Here is an 8,663-nt window from a genome sequence, read left to right on the forward strand (position 1 = left end):
TAGAGTAGAACCTGTAGAAGTTTAGGTACGACAATAGAAACTTCCCTGATCAGGTCAAGTTCAAGAAGTAGCAGAGACCTGATGGTGTCACTAAAACACAAACTGGGAGCCTTTGAGTTGTAGAAGTCCCAGGTTACCCTAGTCTTCCTCTTTCTTCAACATGAGCTTTTTGTAAAAAGGCAGCTCATAAAATATGCAACTTAATCAAGTATGAGAAACCGAAAAGGTATAAACACCACATCCACACAACACCATGTTTCTAAAATGGGGAAAGAGCAACAAAACATTCCTATAGGAAAAAAAATCACCAGAATATTGTTATCAATCAGATGAAAATTGTTTAAGCCAAAATTTCTTGGAGATATAATGAAGTAATTGCTATTCAGAAGGAAGAACACAAAGCAGAAATACAAAAACTCAGGAAAGAAATGGCCAGAAAACAGTAGGTAATCATGTGATGAAAGATGAATTAAGAACTTGAAAAATTCAGGTAAAAAAAAAATAGAAGAAAAAGGCCAAAAACTTCCAGAAATCAAGACTAAATTTGAAGAAAAATAGATACTAAAAAGCTTTAGACAAAATTCACACTCATTCTCAATTAAAAACTCTTGAGAAAATCAGAATAACAATAGGAAAGTGTTGAATAAACTATAGTGTATGTGCAAACAGTGGATATTATGCAACTGTAAATATTAATGAGAAAGAACTATATAAACACACATTAAGTGATTTCCTGGATATATTATTAAGTGAAGAGCGCTACCTTTTTTATGGTAAATAAGGAGAAATTTAAAAAGCAAACCTATCTGCTTATGCTTCCAAAAAACACAGGAAGGATGAACTGGAAAACAACAAATTGATTACCTATATGGAGTGGGGTGAAGATGAAAGGAACACAGGTGGACATGACATTTCTCTGAGTAAGGATAACTTTTTTGTAGTTATGACTTCTAGAAGCATGTTAATGTTCTATAGTGTCTAAAAATAAAAACAAATCACCAAGGAGTAGAGAAACAAAAAAATTGAAACTAAAACTGATAGCAAACTGAAATCAATGTATATAACTGTATTTTAAATGAAAACCAATAATGAAAAGAAAATAATGGAACAAACTGGCAGTGGGACATCCCTTTCGCAATCCAGGACCAGCTGGCTCCTAACCACTTGCCTGCCTACCTGATTGCCCTAACCACTCTGCCTGCCTGCCTGATTGCCCCTAACCACTCGCCTGCCTGCCTGATCACCCCTAACCGCCTCTACCTCGGCCCCCGCTGTGGTGGCCTCATCCAGAAAGACATCCGGAATGATGTCCAGAGGTCGTTCGGCTGTCCGGTCTAATTAGCATATTACACTTTTATTATTATAGATATTTTGCAAGTTATGTAGGTTATATCTTATACTCTTTTGGGGGGGATGGAGATTCCATTCCAATATCCTTTTAAATATTAAGAATAGTTACACGGAGAATAAGTGCAAAACTAATAGAGAAAGGTTTCCTTTATGTCTTATGTAGTATAGCTTTAAATTTAAAATTATCATAGTTCCTTATTTTAACCTCAACTACACAATTACTATTGATCTTCTTATAAACATCTTGAGGAAAGTATTATTTCTGGCGACTAATCAAGAAAAGATATAGCTATTTTACATAACATTTATTGTTGCATAGTTTATCAAAATTAGCCAGAACAACATCATATTCCTTTACCCCTTCCTAGAGAGATAAACTTTAAGTTTATATAATAAAAATTTTTTAAAAAATATATTTTATTGATTTTTTTTTTTTACAGAGAGGAAGGGACAGGGATAGAGAGTTAGAAACATCGATCAGCTGCCTTCTGCACGCCCCCTACTGGGGATGTGCCCGCAACCAAGGTACATGCCTTTGACCAGAATCGAACCTGGGACCCCTCAGTCCGCAGGCCGACGCTCTATCCACTGAGCCAAACCGGTGCTGGCAAGTTTATATAATAAAATTTTAAGATAAATAGCTGGTATTTTGATCCATGCTCCAAAAGATCTGATTTCAGAATGTAGTAAAAGAATTACCTTCTGGTTTTTGATCTTCATGCTCCTTCCCAATATCATAGTAGCTTTCTCCTTAATAGAATAACATTAATGAGTGTTCATTTTAATATGTATGAAGCATATTCATATTAAACAGTATCAACTACAGATTAACTGTAACATACCTTAATATTTAGTACTTATATTTGCCAATCATTTCTTATCCTATAACATCCCATATGTATACAAGTTAAAATTCCTAAAAATCACTACATTAAAGACAGAAAGCTAGACTATAAAGTTAAAAATTAAATATTGGCCATCTATTTAAGTGTATATAACTCCAAGGGTAGAAAAATGCACCTATGTGTAGTATAAGCTCTGTGGAGGACTTTATGCTAAACTGTAGACCCAAAGAATAAGGGGTACAGCCCCAGTAATTAGTGCATAAAGTTGAAAAATGCTTCAAGGTCTGTAAAAAATACTTTGAGTTGACATAGCTATAAAAGCCATCGGATATGCCCTGGCCGGTTTGGCTCAGCAAATATAGAGCATCGGCCTGTGGACTGAAGGATACTGGGTTCCATTCAGGTCAGGGGCACGTGCCTCTGTTGCAGGCTCCTCCCTAGCCTGGCCCTGGTGGGGGTGTGTACAGGAGGCAACCAATCGATGTGTTTCTCTCTCATCAATGTTTCTCTCTGTCTTTCGCTCTCTCTTCCATGCTCTCTGAAAATCAATAGAAAAACATCCTTGGGTGAGGATTAAAAAAAAAACAAAAAACGTCGGATATGAACTAATTCTTAATCAAGAACGAAAGACGAGTGTCCTCAGTTCTAAGGAACTAACAGATAGTGAAGGCAGGAAGCAACATTTTTCTTTAGAAACTCCATTTCTTAGATTTTTAGAAATAGAGCAAATTATATAACTAGGGTAAACATATATTTTACTGTCCAAACAGGGATGCTATGGGAGTAACGGGGAGCACTGGTAATTTTTCCAGGAAGAAATCATGCCAGACAGCAGACATGAGCAGGACCACATGGGGTGCACACTCCGATGTCAAGACAATACCTGTGTGTTAAATGTTTCCACCTGCCTTCCTGAACTCCCTATTAAGCCACATAATGTGACCTTGGGCAGTGACTGGACACTGGAAACTAACAGCAGTTCCATTCTCCTGAGATGGTTTCTAAGTGAAGAAACACATTCTCCACACTTAAGGTTTTTTTGTTATTTTTTTTTTTAGCATAAACAAATGTTTTAAATGGATCTGAGGAAAGAGTCTGCTTTGATTTCTAACAGAAAAAAAATCACAACTGTTATTTAAATTATTTATGATTCATGTATTGATTTTACTTTCTAAAATATTGACATTAAGAGAAGTTTACCATGTCTTGTTCATAAAACAAACTTCCACATCCTCGCCAGCACTTGTCGTTTGTTGATTTGTTGATGATAGCCATTCAGACAGGTGTAAGCTGGTACCTCATTGTCGTTTTGATTTGCATCTCTTGGATGATTAGTGACTTTGAGCATGTTTTCATATGTCTCTTGGTTTTCTGTATGTCCTCTTTCAAAAAGTATCTATTTAGGTTGTTTGCCCATTTTTTGATTGGATTGTTTATCTTCCTTTTGTTAAGTTGTATGAGTTCCCTGTAAATTTTGGAGATTAAACCCTATTTACCACTGGCAAATATGTTCTCCCAGGCAGTGGGCTTTCGTGTTGTTTTGTTGATGGTTTCTTTTGCTGTGCAGAAGCTTTTTATTTTGATGTAGTCCCATTTGTTTACTTTCTCCTTAGTTTCCAATGCCCTAGGAGCTGTATCAGTAAAGATATTGCTATGACATATGTCTGATATTTTGCTGCCTGTGGATTCTTCTAAGATTTTTATGATTTCCCATCTTACGTTTAAGTCCTTTACCCATTTTGAGATTTTTTTTTTTTTGTGTGTGTGTGTGTGTGTGTGTGTGTGTGTGTGTGTGTATGTGGTATAAGTTGGTGGTCTAGTTTCATTTTTTTGTATGTATCTGACCAATTTTCCCAACACCATTTATTGAAGAGACTGTCTTGACTCCATTGTATACTCTTGCCTCCTTTGTCAAATATTAATTGAGCATAATGCTTGGGTCGATTTCTGGGTTCTCAGGAACCCTCATACACTGCTGGTGGGAATGAAGACTGGAGCAGCCACTGTGGAAAACACTATGAAGTTTCTTCAAAAAACTAAAAATGGAATTCCCATTTGACCCAGTAATCCCACTTCTAGGAATATATCCCAAGAAATCAGAAACACCTATCAGAAAGAATATATGCACCCTTAAGTTCATAGCAGCACAATTTACCATAGCTAAGATTTGGAAACAGCCTAAGTGACCATCAGCAGATGAGTGGATTAAAAAACAGTGGTACAGCTACACAATGGAATACTACGCTGCTGTAAAAAAGAAGGAATTCTTACCATTTGCAACTACCTGGATAGACATGGAGAGCATTATGCTAAGTGAAATAAGCCAGTCGGAGAAAAATAAATATCACATGATCTCACTTATTTGTGGAATATAATGAACAACATAAACTGATGAACAAAAATATATCCAGAGACAGAGAAGCATCGAACAGACCACCAAACCTCAGAAGGAAGGGGGAGGGGAGTAAGAGATCAACCAAAGAACTTGTTTGCATGCATATAAGCATAACCAATGGACCCAGACACTGGGGCGGTGGAGGCATGTCCTGGGGGGTGGAAGTCACCAGGGAGGGGGTCGATGGGAGAAAAAGGAATCATATGTAATACTTTAAACAATAAAGAATAAAAATAAATAAATAATTAACTAAATTCTATTACCCCTAGGTTCATAGCAACATTATTTACAATTAGAGGCCCAGTGCATGAAATTTGTGCACTGGTAGAGTCCTTAGTGGCTGCCGGCAGGGGCTTCCCTCCCTTCCCCCAGCTGGCCCCGCCCCCCTGGTTGAACTCCCAGACACTTCCTGGTTGAGGGGACAATTTGCATACTACGCTTTTATTACATATAATAGCTAGGATCTGGAAACAGCCCAGGTAGATGGGTGGATAAAAAAGATGTAATATATTTACACAATGGAATACTATACAGCTATAAAAAATAAGGAGCTCCTACCCTTTGAGATAGCATGGAGGGACCCAGAAAGTGTTATGCTACATGAAATAGGCTTGTCAGCGAATGACAAATATCACATGATCTCCCTCATATGTGGAATCTAATGAAAAAAATAAACTGATGAACAAAATAGATCCAGAGACATAGAAGCATGGAACAGACTGAGGAATTTCAGAGGAAAAGGGGACATGAAGAGATTAACCAAAGAACTTATACGAATACTAGTGACCTGGTAATCTGTGCACATTGAAAGAAAATTAATTAGAAGGTGGCCGGCGGGGCAAGACTATGTGAGATGGGCCGGACATGCCCTAGAGCCAACTTCCTGTGGTCCCTCCCCGGCCGGCCACACCTGGGGTGGAGCTGCAACTTGAAGGGCATCTGCAGAGTGAGCAGGGTCCCTCCAGCAAGTGGGGTCCCTCAGCCTGGCCTGTGGGGATCAGGCTGAAACCAGCTCTCTGACATCCCCCAAGGGATCCCGGAGTGCGAGAGGGCACTCTGCAAAGATGCTGTCGTACAGGGTGTGGAACACAAACACAAGTGTGCAGTAAATCAGATTTGGGGCCGACAGTGCCCCAGCAATAACATAACCCATGGCTGAAGGTGGAGTCACGCAGCCCCATGAGGAATCAGGCTCCCTCCTCTCTGGTTCTGGGGTGCATCACCCAAGAACCACTGCTGCCAAGTCATCAAAGCTCGGAAGCTCTTGCATTGAGCATCTGCCCCCTGGAGGTCAGTGCACATCATACCTACCGGCTGGTCAGACAGTCGCTTAGCCTTTTATATATATAGACTAGAGGCCTGTTGCACGAAGAGATTTGTGCAATAGGCTTTCCTTTCCCCTGGCTGCTGGCACTGGTTTTCCTCTGGCACCCGGCACCCAGGCCTTCGCTCTGGCCAGGCTCCAGCTGGAGCTGGCCCTGTGGCCATGAGGCTTTCACTGCTCTGCGGCGCCCTGGGGCCATGAGGCTTTGGCTGCTCCACTGGCCCCGTGGCTTTCAGGCTTCCCTCCACTGCTTGGAGCCTATGTATGCAAATTAACCACCAGCTTTGTTAGGTTAATTTGCATACTCTCCTGATTGGCTGGTTAGCATAGCGAAGGTACGGTCACTTTACATGTTTGTCTATTATTAGGTAAGATATGCATAGCCCGTGGACAGAGTCAATAGTGTGGTGAAGGACTTGGGTGGGGTGGGAGCTCAGTAGAGGGCAAAGGGGGGAAATGGGAGACATCTGTAATCCTATATAATAAAAGGATAATATGCAAATTGACTGAATGGTGGAACAACCAGTCGCTATGACATGCACTGACCACCAGGGGACAGATGCTCAACGCAGGAGCTGCACCCTGGTGGTTAGCGCGCTTCCACAGGGGGAGCGCCGCTCAGCCAGAAGCTGGGCTCACAGCTGGTGAGCATAGTGGCGGTGGCGGGAGCCTCTTCTGCCTCCGTAGCAGCACTAAGGATGTTCGACTGAGGCGTAGGCCCACTCCCTGTGGGAAACAGGCTTAAGCCGTCAGTTGGACATCCCCCTAGGGCTCCTGGACTGCGAGAGGGCATAGGCCAGGCTGAGAGACCCCCCTCCCCCAATTGCATGAATCTCATGCACCGGGCTTCTAGTACTTTAATAAACAAACAAACAAACAAAAACAAACTTCCGAAATGATAAAACCCAATTATGGAGCTTAGTCATAACATATTTTTTAAATCTTTACATTAGCCATGATATTCTCACAATTACATTGCCACAAAATAGTTTAGAAAAGCGATATAATAGTCAAAATAAGAAAGATTCGCGGGCGGGCAGGCAGGGATTCCCACAGCTGGCTCAGTTCCCAAAAAGCAGCATCCACTGGGAGCATGCCTAGCCCACGAGGCTGGCGTACTGCAGCATGGTGGCCTCCTCACCCTGCTCCCACTGCTGCTCCTTAAAAACACCGTAAGGCATTATGGCTTTCTTGTACAACACCTGCAGCTGATCAGGGTCCCTGCTGCGACCTTCATCCCTGCTTTGGGGTCCTGGTTGAAACTGCAGTACTAGGAGTTCTCAAGGGAACGCAGGCACTGCTGGATGGGCACCCAAACATATGTCTCAGGACACAGCCAGTCGGAAGGTCTGTAATGACCCCTATATTTCATCTTGGGACACCAATGAATGTAGAAACCCATATAATAATAGCTGAGTTGAGATGCTTTTTCATGAAGTTGCCTAGTGAAAGCAATTTCTCGTAGTACATGATAGACACCCAAGGACAGAAACGAATAATCAGGATCATAGTACAAATAGTTGTGAATGTTTACATACCTGGTAACATCTATGTACCTGGAACGGTTCCAGCATTGTGACTTTGAACTGAGAACTTGATGGAGATGATCTCACCACCTTCACTTCACCTCTAACTTATGTGACGCATCCTCTGGTAAAGATTCAAAAATTAACTCTTCCAGCAATTTGGGCTGGTTGGGTTTGGCTTCTGGTTCCCATGGAGCCTGGAAGCCCTCAGGCGCCTGGCTGGACTCTGCTGCATGAGCTTTAACCTCTTCCTCTCCTTCCGGATTTCCTTTGCTTTTCAACATGGAGGCTTGTCGAATCTGCCCCTTTGCCTGGCTTAGGAACTGTGTGCCCATCCGTGTGAACTGCGTGGGACGGTTCCCCAGAGTCCATCTCCTCTTTTTTGTCTTGTGACTAAATAAATTCGTTAGATTCCTCTTTCTTTGCGTTTTTTCCTTTCTTCTTTGCTTCCCTCTCTAAGCTCTCTTTGAGGTTATCACCAAGCTTTTTGAGGTCACACTGTATACCCAATTTATTTATTAACGCCATGTCACTGGCGGCGGCATCCTCCATGGTGGGCTCCATAGGCTCATCCTCACAATTTCTTTTGGAAATTTGCTCTTTGGCCAGAAATTCCAACATTTTTTAAAAAAAACCTTCTTGTGAGATTTCAAAGGCTGGAACTGTACAGATCAGCACTTTATCGCATACTGAGGACAACACGTTTGATTCATCACAGGCTTTTACACATATCTCCCACTTCTTTGACATCCGCGGTCTATCAGATCCTGATAGTCCTGCACAGTCCTGGAATGTGCACACATGCCATTGGAGCGTCTTCCCGACTCGTTCTTGTAGTAACGCGGCGCCAGGGGCCCGACCTAGACATTGTGTTTCTTACAAATTGAAGGCAAGACTCTCCATCAACAAAATGACTATGACTTGCTTTACTACATGAGGGCTATTGAATTCATTCAAGCATTAGTGTAAATTTCTTTCTCAGTTTAAATCAAATGTCATTTAGGATTCTGTGGGAAATTAGACTTTGGCATAATATCAGATACTATTTCTTGTAATTCCCATTATCCATATCCCTACTTCCATTCCTTTTAAACAGAACCCCAATTTTGTTCACATATTGGTAGCAAAGTACTCAGAGCTATACACTCAGCTGCAGAAGATGAATCACAATTACTCTCATCAAGTTCTCCTTTAGTTACTGGTTTAGTGGTGGGCAGATGACC

At 41.5% G+C, this 8,663-nt stretch overlaps 1 pseudogene; it reads right to left on the minus strand.

Annotated features, from left to right (window-relative positions):
- Positions 1 to 6,975: 6,975 nt before the first annotated feature.
- Positions 6,976 to 8,273, minus strand: LOC132242041 (arginyl-tRNA--protein transferase 1-like; annotated as a pseudogene).
- Positions 8,274 to 8,663: the final 390 nt, after the last annotated feature.

The sequence above is a fragment of the Myotis daubentonii genome, chromosome 9, assembly GCF_963259705.1.
Source record: "Myotis daubentonii chromosome 9, mMyoDau2.1, whole genome shotgun sequence".
In the NCBI taxonomy this organism is placed as follows: domain Eukaryota; kingdom Metazoa; phylum Chordata; class Mammalia; order Chiroptera; family Vespertilionidae; genus Myotis; species Myotis daubentonii.